The following is a 10,739-nucleotide window of genomic DNA, read 5'->3' as shown; positions in this document are numbered from 1 at the left end:
TGTTTCAGTTTTGGTAGGGGCCCCTGTGCTGGTGTGAGATGTCTGTTTCTAGAGAGAGCTGGACCATGCCTGCTGGGCCAGGAAAGGGTAGACTTTCCCAAATCAGCCCACTAACCCTTAGCCTATCACATGCCTTGGGGGGTACATATGAGGAGACTTGAAGATTACTGATGAAAAAGTGGAGGTTAGAGAGCATTTCCTTAGAAAGGTTTTTTTTGTGCAACTGTGCGCATAGCCATGATAGGTGCTTAATTCATATTTAATGACTTACATGAGCACTATTCTAGGTATTAGAGCTCCTGAGATCTAATAGGGATGACAGATCATAGGGAAGTAGATTTTACAAAGAAACAGATATTATGCTAAGCGAAAGAAGCCAGACAGAAAACACCACATATATGATTCCATTTCTATGAGATGTTCAAAACAGGCAAATGTAAAGACAGAAAGTAGATTCGTGCTTGCCAGGGGATGTGGGGGAGGGAAGAATGACTGCTAACTGGTGCAGGGTTTCTTGCTAAAGTGGTGGAAATGCTTGGGAATCAGAGTGATAGCTGTACAACATAATAAATATACTAAATGCCATTTAATCATATACTTTTAAATGGTAAAGTTCATGATACATGAATCATATTTCAACATTTGTAAAATATTAAAAAGGAAAAAGAAACAGGATAATTTTACAATGTGATATGTACAATGGAGATAAGAAAGTAAAGTGTTGGAAGTGATAGTAACTGGACAAGAGGGCAGGGAGGTTCCTGGAGGCAGAGGAAGTGACAATTGTAATGGGACCTGAATTATGACTAGGAGGCAATAATATAAATATCTAGAAAAAGGTAGATGAAGAATGAGCACTTGCAAAAGTCCTGAGGTAGGGAGAGCTTGGCATGTTTAAGGAGTAGATAAGTGAATGTAAGTGGAGCCTGGTAAGTTGGGGTGTACTGGACAAGGTAAAAGAGGAGGTCAGAGACCCCTGCAGGGGCAGCAAGCACAGGCCCTCCAGATCACCAAGAGGAGTTTGGGCTTTGTCCACAGTAAAATGGGGAGCCAGGGGATGGTTTGGAGCAGAAGGGTAATGTGATCTGAGAAATGCTTACAAGGGACCACTTGGACTACTGTGTTAAGTCAGTATCAGGTGAGTAAGAACAGAAGCAGAAAATATAAGCAAAGCCCTTTGACACCATGCCTGTGGCTAGCAACATTCAGTAACTGCCAGTCATCTTTCATAAAGTAGAAATACGCCAGTGTGTCATATGTATTTAAAAACAGGAAGTAAAAAGAACATGGTTATTTGACATTTCTGTCTTTGATACTGCCTCACCTCCCTATTCTGAGTCACTAAGCTCCATCAATTCTTCCTCCCCCACCCTCCACCCCTTCACCTTTGTATCCTTCTCAATGACCCCATTTTGAAGCCTGGTGACAGATGGAAACGCTAATTTCCAGGCTGCCCCTGGCTAACACCTCTTTTCTTTCTCCCTTTAAAAAATACCATATTTTTTCCTCATTTCACATCGTATATCACTTTCAGATAAAAATCACTTAAAGAATGACAAATAATCAAATGGAAAACACAAATATCCATGATCCACAATTCAGAAACAACCATTAACAAAACTAAATTTTAATATGCATTATTCCTGTCCTTTTGATTTTTGGTTTTAAATTTTATTTGTACTGAGGTTATGCAGGCACATAAATTAGAGAGTGAAATTTTCTAAAAGCAGAAATTCCACTTCACTCCCTTCCCCCCATTTCGTCCTCCCAAAAGACAGTTACTTGGACCACTTTTAGCTGACTTTCTGATTTTTAATTCCATGTCTCTAAATTATACGCTTCTAATTCCCCATCTAAGTGAAAACTCAATTTTCAGTGTAATCTGCTTACCCACTCTAGGATTTTAGGGTTCCGCTCTCTTTTCTTCCCCAACTTGGCCCAGCACATAGACATACCCTTCCCATCCCCCCATCCTCTCAAGACAGCTATATGGTAATTTTGGTGAGATCAATATTTACTATTTACATAATTGTGACTATGTAAATGACATTTCTAGCTGAGCTCCATGGTAAACTATGATGTCCTTTGTTTTTCTGCACAGCTTTTTATTTTCCTTTGATTAATAATTATCTTGTTCTCTAACCCCTCCCCATGCCGACCTAATATTCTCAGTATTTGTTGTCAGCTCAACTTGAAACTCTTTGCCAGCGGTTCAAGTGTCCTCTCAACACCTTCAAATGTGTCAGAAATTCTATGCATTTGCCTTCTTGAAGAAATCTCCCTGGAGCCTTCAGACCTGCTGGAGTCTGGACTGGCTACCGCCTCTGGTGCACAGCTGTCATCCTGGGATCTCCAGGGGGTGCACAGCTGTCGCCCTGGGATCTTCTTCCACCATCACCTAGGGATTCTATTTGCTTCTTTCATGTGCTGGGTTTTTGTTTCCTGGATCATCTGTCTTGTTCTTTCTTATCTGATCGTCACCACCCCTCACCCCCTACCTTTTTTCAGTAGCACAGTCTTCCGTGGCTCCCTGAGAAAGGATGTGTGGGAAGTAGACATTTGTTGGCTTTTCATGTCTGAAAACGTTTTTATTCTGTCTCCTTAAAGATTGTTTGGCTGGGTGCAGAATTCTAGGTTGGAAATCATTTCCTTCAGAATTTTGAAGGCATCACTCCATCACCTTACCGATTCCACGTTTGAGTGGACAAGTCGTTATTTTGCCTCTAGATGCTTTAAATGTGACCTATCCCTGCCCCTCCCACCCCCACCTCTCTGGAAGTTTGTTCTTGGTTTTTAAAAATTTCACAGGGATGTTCCTTGCACGGTTCTATTTTTATCCAATGTGCTGGGCACTCAGTAACTCTTTCAATTTGGAAACACATGCCCCTTTGTTCTGGAGAATTTTAGTGAATTATTTAATCAATGATTTCTCCCCTTCTGTTTCTCTTCTTTCTTGATAAAATGACTATTTTTCAGATGTGGGACTTTTTAGACTGGCACTTTAAACAACTTACCTTTCTCTCCTATTTTCCATCTTTGTCTTTTCATCCTGCTTTCTGACCCATTTAAGATTTAAAAAAAATTTTTTTTAAATTTCTATTGTCATGCTTTTAATTTCTGAGAGCCCCTCTTCGTTCTCAAAATATTCCTTTTTTTTTTTTAGTATCTTGTTTTGCTTCAAGGTAGCTCTCTGAAAAGTTGCTTTTGTTTTTTATTTTTTTCCTCTTTCATTGTTTGCTCTAGTTATTTTTCTATTTGTTTTAGTCTCAGTTTTTCATATAAAAGGGTATCCTCATAGCTGCCATCCAAAAGACAAACAACAACAAATGTTGGCGAGGCTGTGGAGAAAGGGGAACCCTCCTACACTGCTGGTGGGAATGTAAATTAGTTCAACCATTGTGGAAAGCAGTATGGAGGTGCATCAAAATGCTCAAAACAGACCTACCATTTGACCCAGGAATTCCACTCCTAGGAATTTACCCTAAGAATGCAGCAATCAAGTTTGAGAAAGACAGATGCACTCCTATGTTTATCGCAGCACTATTTACAATAGCCAAGAATTGGAAGCAACCTAAATGTCCATCGGTAGATGAATGGATAAAGAAGATGTGGTACATATACACAATGGAATACTACTCAGCCATAAGAAGTGGAAAAATCCAACCATTTGCAGCAACATGGATGGAGCTGGAGAGTATTATGCTCAGCGAAATAAGCCAAGCGGAGAAAGAGAAACACCAAATGATTTCACTCATCTGAGGAGTATAGGAACAAAGGAAAAACTGAAGGAACAAAACAGCAGTGGAATTACAGAACCCAAAAATGGACTAACAGGTACCAAAGGGAAAGGAACTGGGGAGGATGGGTGGGCAGGGAGGGATAAGGGGGGGGAAGAAGAAGGGGGGTATTAAGATTAGCATGCATGGGGGGGAGGGAGAAAGGGGAGGGTGGGCTGCACAACACAGAGAGGACAAGTAGTGACTCTACAACATTTTGCTAAGCTGATGGACAGTAACCGTAGTGTGGTTGTTAGGGGGGACCTGATATAGGGGAGAGCATAGTAAACATAGTATTCTTCATGTAAGTGTAGATTAAAAATTTAAAAAAAAAAAAAAAAAAGAAGGAAAGAAAAGGGGGATTACTCCTTAACAGGATAAAACTATTGGTAAATCAAAGATCAACGCATGCTTTAAATATCCTTAATGTTGATCACTTAAAGGGTGTCAGATGATCAGCTATGGAGGTACTCTTTTCTGATAATATTCCTTTCTCTTAATTAAAAAAAAAAAAAAAAAAGCAGTTACTGTGTGCTGACCTCCAATGAGTTCTGCACAGTGGTATAGAGGGCATGTCAAAGTGTGGGCAAAGGGTCTGTTTGTTTCTACGCAGAAGATCAAGGCCTAGCTTGGATACCCAGAAAATGAAATAAGATACGATATGAGGAGGAGCTTCTGGCATCAGCACTCTCTGGAGGACTCGTGCCGGGGGATGATCATCAAAAAGCCTCCACAGGGATCCGGACGATGCTGCGGTTGTGGCTGCATCCAGCCCACCATCTCCTGGACTTGCCATAAGAATGAGGAGGGAGATGTCTAGGCTGGCATGTGCATACAGTGAGACAACGAATTTGACCGGATCTGTACTGTTGGAACTCAATCAGGAGTTGGGAGGGGTGCAAGTTGTAGCACTCCAAAATCTCATGACTATAGACTATCTATGGTTAAAAGAACATATGGGATGTGAACAGATCCCAGAAATGGGCTGCTTTAATTTGTCTGATGGTTCAAGTACAGTTGGAGAATATCCATCATATCATAGATAAATTTTCACAAATGCCTAGGGTGCCTAAATGGTTTTCTTGTCTTCACTGGAGATGGATGGTAATTATAGATTTGCTTTGTTTATGTTACCGTATTCCTATTATGTTAATGTGTGTGTACAAATTAGTTAGTAGTTTAAAACCTATACATACTTAAGGTACTCTACAAGAAGATATGTCAAAGAAATAATCAATCCTCCCAAGTTTCCTTCATATGCTACATCTATAGCTTTTCTTCTTCCTTCCTAATTACAACCCTTAAATAGAATTCGTGCCTCATATCGAATTTACCGAGTATCATAATTCCTCCAGGTGGTAAAGATACCTCGAGACAAGTGCTGGGCATAGAAGCCACAGGGCATAAATCTGCAAAGAAGTAAAAAGCTAACCTTTGCAAACAATATGGCTTCTCTCTCACTTACCAACTTTACATTTCCCTGTATGGCCCCGGAAGATGACTGGTTAGCCAGAGACGGGTAAGATTCCTCAAGGGAGGAACAACCTAAGACAGGCACAGTCGCAGGGGGGCCATCAGGTGAGAATTTGGGGATCAACAGAGGTGAGGCTCAGAACCTCACCCCCCCTGCTTTGAGAGAAATCTTCTGCATCCGAGGATGTCTTGCTGCCCTTGTCTAGCCTGGATTAATACTTAGTCCATAGGCACACACCTGATCATCTGATCATCTACATTTGCCCTCTTACAGCACTAAACTATGTTTTCTACCTTTATCTTGCATCTACCTACCACTTCAGCATTTTATTAAAAATAAAAATAATAATAATAATAAAGGGAGAAATGTGGGATCAACATATAAATCAAGTACAAAAATCAAACGAATATTCATATTTGACCTGATTGTTTATAGGTCATAATGCGTGATCAAAACCGAAAGTTTCTGTGATGACTGCCCTTGTACTGTTCACCATGTAAGAATTTATTCACTATGTAAGAATTCGTTCACCATGTAAGAACTTGTTCGTTATGCTTCAGAAGATTGGATACTGACGAGAATTAGGCTTGAGATGGATTAATGATTGTACATTGAGCATTGACCCCCCTATACTGATTTTTATTGTTGTTAACAACCATTTGATCAATAAATATGAGAGATGCCCTCTCAAAAAAAAAAAAAAAAAAAAAAAGGGTATCCTCAGATATCTGCTATTACTTGGTTTTCTGCTCCATATATAAGAGCACAGAACTAAGAAGTTCATCACTGTGTATGTTGGGAAGGGGGCTGTTGACTTAGAGGTGGTCTGTTTTGGGGGGACCCCCTGAATCAACTTTAGGTGATTCTTCTGAGTCTAGAATTTTCCAGTCTCTGTGATGCAGGTGTCAGTGGGACACAGGCAGATAGAGTTTCGAGGCCCCCGGTAAGTTTCAAGTTGCAGTCAGGAGGGACCTAGGGTCAAGGCGTCACAGTAAACAAGAAGCCACATCCTAGACACCTGGAAAATTCAGCCTGAAAAACAAGGGAGTTTTTCTTTTGATCTGAGCTCGGCCCTAGCAACAACACTCCTCCCCGCCATCGTATAAATTTCCCCGGACACTGCAGCCCTAACAGCATCCACCTTAGAGCCCCTCCTAATTAACCAGAGTATTTTTCTTTCCTTTACACTCCTAATTAAAAGCTTGGTTGGTTGCTCTGTATCCTTGTCTGCTGGCTTCATTCCTCCTCACATCCAAAACATGATCCCGGAAAGAACAGTAACTCTTCCACTGACAACATACTGCCTGGAATGGAACAGACTGCCTGCCTGGTTCTGTAGTCATGTGGGTAAGACCACAACATACAATTTGCCTGGCCATTTAAATGTGAGCAATGGGGCCAGCCCTGCAGATGTGGGAAAGGACTGGAACAGGGTATCTCAACATGCAGGCCAAAAAAATGGCCCCTGAAACATATCCATGTCAGATCCCTGGAACCTGTGAATGTTACCTCATTTGGAAAAAAAGTTCTTTGCAGCTGTGATTATTTTGAGGAGATAATCCTAGATTATCCAGGTGGGCCCTAACTGCCTCACAAGTGTCCTTCTAAGAGAGAGGCAGAGGGAGATCAGAGACATGGAGGAGGAGAAGACGTGAGGACGGGGCAGGAAGAGCTACGACCACAAGCCAAGTGATGCCAATAGCCACCGAAAGCTGGAAGAGACAAGGAATGGGTTCTCGTCTAGAGCCTCTGGAACGGCCACGGCCCTGCTGACACTTCAGTTTCAGATTTCTGGCTTCCAGAACCGTGAGAGAACACATTGCTATTGTTTTAAGTCGCATAGTTTGGAGTAATTTGTTACAGCAATCCCAGGAAACTAATACACAAGTGCTCTCTTAATTCTCCTGTTTCAAATTGTACCACAATCCTAAGGTGTGCTGGGGTCCCCAAGGCCAGACACACTCTGTCCTGTCTCCAAAGAATAAACCTCCAGCCCTTGCCCAGGGTAGGTGCCCAGTTACCTAGAACTGGGTGGGGATTGGGAAGATACAGAGATCTCACCACTGCTCAGACTCCTAATCAATTTCCTTTATTTGTCACCCCACTCTCTGCCACCCACCCCACTCCTCCATTTCAAAGTTACTTTCAGTGGTAGGTAGTGCCACCAATTCCTGAACCTTCTGGAGAAATCTCTGGGGGTAAATCAGGCTGGCCTTGGCTTTCCCCACTGATGCCTAAGGATTGGGTTTTCTCAGCTCTGCTTATTTACCCATTAACCTGTCAGCTTTCTGTTCGGCAAAAGGTTATTATTGTCTCCTCTCCTGGTCTCCAGTCATTGAGGGTTTGTGCTTTTAAAAAATAAAGCCCTTTATTGCTGCCCTTGTCTAGCCTGGATTAATACTTAGTCCATAGGCACACACCTGATCATCTGATCATCTACATTTGCCCTCTTACAGCACTAAACTATGTTTTCTACCTTTATCTTGCATCTACCTACCACTTCAGCATTTTATTAAAAATAAAAATAATAATAATAATAAAGGGAGAAATGTGGGATCAACATATAAATCAAGTACAAAAATCAAACGAATATTCATATTTGACCTGATTGTTTATAGGTCATAATGCGTGATCAAAACCGAAAGTTTCTGTGATGACTGCCCTTGTACTGTTCACCATGTAAGAATTTATTCACTATGTAAGAATTCGTTCACCATGTAAGAACTTGTTCGTTATGCTTCAGAAGATTGGAGACTGACGAGAATTAGGCTTGAGATGGATTAATGATTGTACATTGAGCATTGACCCCCCTATACTGAATTTTATTGTTGTTAACAACCATTTGATCAATAAATATGAGAGATGCCCTCTCAAAAAATAAAAATAAAAAAAATAAAATAAAGCCCTTTATTGTCAACCTAGTGGGGCCATGGGTATAGCAAAAGCAGAAGCACATGTCTAGTCTGTCCACTTTTCCCCAAAAGTCTCAATGGGCTGATCTTAAAACGGCACTCTCTACAGCTCCTGGAATCCCTCTTCCTCCTCCCGGAGGGGTCCATGGCTGACCCATCTCTCATTCCCCCTCATGCCGAGAATGGGGTCTGCCACAGCATAAGCAGTGGCATGTTTTTTACCAGTATCATCCTTAACAGTAGTTAGCAGTGGTGATCACCCTGAGAAATTATCGAGGGGAGTGTCCTAGTTTGGTTTGCCCAGGTGCAGGAGCAGAGAATTAAGACAGGGAAGAAAGAGAAGTCAGTGTAAGTGTGTTGTCCATTAACTATATCTATATACACATAAATCTGTGAGGAGACCATAAGAAGTCTTAAATTCATGAATTCAGAGTCCTGGAATCTATATGATTATAAACTTGTTCAGAGTTTCATTTATGAACTACTTCCAGTGTCCTTATTTTTGATTAAAATATAATTAGGAAGAATGTTGTTTTGGCATTTTCTATTACCCTGAATGTTAATGTTTATCAAAGGTATTGTTTCATTTCCTATGCATTCAAAGTGTCCTATAGTCTAAAAAACAACAATGAATATAGAGTTTAAATAATATATATAAGTTACTAAATAAACATCAATATACTTTAAAAACAAGATAATAAACTTTTCCATTCCTCTCTGTACTTTACAAAAATTATTCATGAGTTGGACAACAAAGTAAATCTCTATGAAGTCAAAAAAAACAAACAAAATGTCAGTATATATTCCCTGGTAAAATGTAAAAAAATTAGAAATAAATAAAATTTTCATCAACACTCAATAAGTAGGAAATTCTAAATCACTCCCTCAGTGAATCCTGTCTCAAAGAAAAAATTATCATGAGAGCATCATGGGTTAAAACTCATGAGATATCGTCAAAACAGATTTTCAAAACAAAGTCAGACCCCTGCATATTTCTATCAGTCAAGAAAGAAAGTAAAACAAACAAAAAGGTGTGTTGTCAAGCAGGTCACCATACTGGGCAACTGGACCTTAGCCCCACAGAGGAGGTCTGGGAAACTGTTTAGAACACACCTCAGACTTCTCCTTCGTGAGGGGAGAGGGAGTGGGGATATGTATCCTTCCATTCACACCCCTCACTGGCTGAGGGCCCCTCTGGGAGTATTCACTCCCCAGCGGTGCTGGGAAGAAGCCTGCAGGCAGCAGTAGGATCCTCGAAGAGGTTATCAGCAGGCACTAGCAGAGCCCACTATGGGAGAGAGCCAATTAAACACAGATTCCCAGGCCACAAACCTGAGATCCAGTAGTTTTGTGATAGGACTGAAATCTGTATTTTTTCACAATTTCTCTCAGATGTAGCTGTTGCATGTGACTGTGTTAAATTCTACAAGCCCCACCTTTTCACTTCCGCCTAAGAATTCTAGTGCCCTCTTACTAGCGGCCAGGGCCAGATTAAAACATTAAAAAATCTTGCCCAACTCCCCCCCATATGTAAATCCATATGAAACAATAATAAATGGTAAAAATAAAAATAAGTAAAGGAAAGGCCAACACAGATCTTAATTTTCCTATAGTGTTGTAGGCAGATTAATGACCCCCAAAGATGTCCACATGCTAAGCTCCGAACCCTGTAAGTATGTTATGTTACATGACAGGGGCAATTAAGGTTGCAATCAGTTAACTTTGAAATGGGGAGATCATTCTGGATTATGGAAATAAACAAAAACAAAACAAAAGAAGAGATAAAGGACAGAAGAAAGGCAGGAGAGAGAGACAAGTCCCTCGCTTTCAGGGAGCTCATATCCCAGAGGGGGAAATGGATGATAAACTCAGGAAGGAAGGAAAGGAGGGAAGGGGGAAGAAGGAGGGAAAAACATATCTGAGAGTGATAAATGCCTCAGAAACACTTTTGTTCGAGACTTAGGACCAGGAGTCGGCAGCCCACAATAGGCCCAGTCCAGCCTGTCGCCTGCTTTCATACGTCCCATAAGCTAAGAATGGTTTCCACGTTTTTAAATGGTTGGAAAAAAATCAAAAGAATATTTTGAAGTGTAAAAATGATTAGAAATTCAAATTTCAATATCCATGAAGTTTTATTGGAGCAGGGCCATGCTTACTTAAATGATCCATGGCTGCTTTCCCACTGCAGCAGCAGAGCTGGGTGGTGACAGTACCAGAATGCCCACAAAGCCTAAGATATTTACTCTTTGGCTCTTTACACACAATTTGCTGACCCTTGCTTTAGACTGAGTGGTCAGGAAGGGCCTCCCTGAGGAGGCAGCAGTAAGCTGAGACCTGAGTGGCAAGAAAGGAGACAGAGGGTAGGAGGGCAGAGAGAACAGAACTGAGACAAGAGCTTTCTCTTTAATACTGGTACATCCTTCCAAAGAGGAATTCTGTCAAAAATGATGATGGGGACCTGAGGCTCTGAGGGGGCCTATGGGGTCCTAGAGCCCACAGGTCCCAAGCTGGGGTAGGGAACCAAGATTGCTTGTCCCCATATCCTGTGTGCCCTTTGCCAGACATGGCACAGGAGCC

The sequence above is a fragment of the Manis javanica genome, chromosome 5 (genome assembly GCF_040802235.1).
Source record: "Manis javanica isolate MJ-LG chromosome 5, MJ_LKY, whole genome shotgun sequence".
NCBI lineage: Eukaryota > Metazoa > Chordata > Mammalia > Pholidota > Manidae > Manis > Manis javanica.
This window is presented reverse-complemented; position numbering follows the sequence as displayed.